Here is a 1577-nt window from a genome sequence, read left to right as displayed (position 1 = left end):
ACTTGTTTACACCGAGAGTGGTCGGAGAATGGAACAATGCGCCCAGCCCTGTTGCTGGAGCCGATTCTTGATGAGATCTTGGGCTCACTGGATGCTAATCTTTCTGTTGTTCTTGCAGGTCCTGCGCTGCTTTTGAGCCGACAGAGCTCGTCCTGGTCTGTCGGCACAGCCCAATTGCAAATGATCGGCTCCGCGTACAGAAGGAACGTGCGTTTGGTACAAGAGTGCATGAAGGCACCGGAAATACATTGGGAACAAATGACCGGTCGCTCAAGACCTCTGTGAAGTACAGGAGCGTGCAACAAGAGGCTGTTTCCGCCCGGTCTCGAACCGGGGACCTTTCGCGTGTTAGGCGAACGTGATAGCCGCTACACTACGGAAACCTGCAGGGACCGCTGCTGGTGTCTCGCTTGCGTTTCGGGCTGAGAAAGGGAAGCGTCACTTTAGGCAGGGGGCGCTGGAGAGAGGAACAAAGGGCGCGATGAAACAAAATGCCGAAACCCGGGATCGAACCAGGGACCTTTAGATCTTCAGTCTAACGCTCTCCCAACTGAGCTATTTCGGCAGTGCACAGAGCCCACAGCCACCTGCTCCAGCGGCATGAGCGCACCAAGAGGAGCGGGAGAGTGTTGCAGGAACGTCACTCAGAAGGAAAGCCACCCAGCTGCGCCCTCTGAGCTCTGTCCAGCGCATCTTCCTCGCATGGACTCCTGCCTGCGACGGGCAGGAAACAATTAGCAAGAACAGAACAGCACCCCATGGGTGTCTCATGACCACACCTTAGGTTGTGACACGTGCAGGTGTGAGGGGTTGCCGGGCTACTCTGGAGCAGAGCTTGGGCGGAGGGGGGACGGGAAAGCAGACAAAGAGGTGACACCTCAAGGTCTGCACGATCACAGCTCTCCGCCGCCCCAGGCTTCCGCTCGATAAGCTACTGGACACACCCGCCCCTCCTCACACAGACCGTGGAAAAGCCCCCGAGTGGGAGGGCTCTCTCTTCCTCCCAGGAGCTCTTGGACACGACGCACAGACAGAGCGCGGGGAGCCGCCGCCTGCAAACACGGCTCCAGGCAGGACTCCACTCCACAGGAGCCGCAGAGCAGAGGAGATGGGGGCAGCTTAGTTCCTGTGCAGAGACCTGAGCTGTTGTTGCTGCGGACGCTGTCTTTTCTGTTCTCGGGGTAGGAGTGAATGTTGAGTTGCCCTTAGAAATGAAGCAGAGCACTTCAACGGCACGGGTGTGTGTGTGTGCGTGCGCCCTGGTGATTCTGGGAGACAGATCGAACCTGGGCTAAAAGAGAGGGGGCTTAGCCCTCTTCCATTTGCTAGTTCAGAGTTGTACAACCCATCTGTATCTGCTAGGCGGCGCAGTCGTCGTGCACAAAGAACGCTTTGAAAAGCGTCAAAAGCAAGTCATTCCGAGTTGGTCGTTTGTGTTTTCCGTTCAGACGCGAAATGCTGAAATGATCTCTCGGCTCCTCGGTTGTCATTTCTGCTCCGTAAAGGAATCACAGCACGCGTCGCCTTCCAGCACGCTGGGTCGGGACACGATGCCGGGGATCGAAGGGTGTGACGTC

The 1577-nt window shown here is 57.1% G+C and overlaps 1 non-coding gene across 1 annotated transcript; it reads right to left on the bottom strand.

The window, feature by feature from the left end:
- Window positions 1–492: 492 nt before the first annotated feature.
- trnaf-gaa (transfer RNA phenylalanine (anticodon GAA)) lies at window positions 493–565 on the bottom strand. The gene has a single exon. It is a non-coding gene; the product is annotated as a tRNA-Phe (tRNA).
- Window positions 566–1577: the final 1012 nt, after the last annotated feature.

The sequence above is a fragment of the Atractosteus spatula genome, assembly GCF_055471065.1.
Source record: "Atractosteus spatula isolate fAtrSpa1 chromosome 10 unlocalized genomic scaffold, fAtrSpa1.hap1 SUPER_10_unloc_8, whole genome shotgun sequence".
In the NCBI taxonomy this organism is placed as follows: Eukaryota; Metazoa; Chordata; class Actinopteri; order Semionotiformes; family Lepisosteidae; genus Atractosteus; species Atractosteus spatula.
The sequence above is the reverse complement of the archived record's forward strand: the minus strand, read 5'-3'. Positions and strand labels throughout refer to the sequence as shown.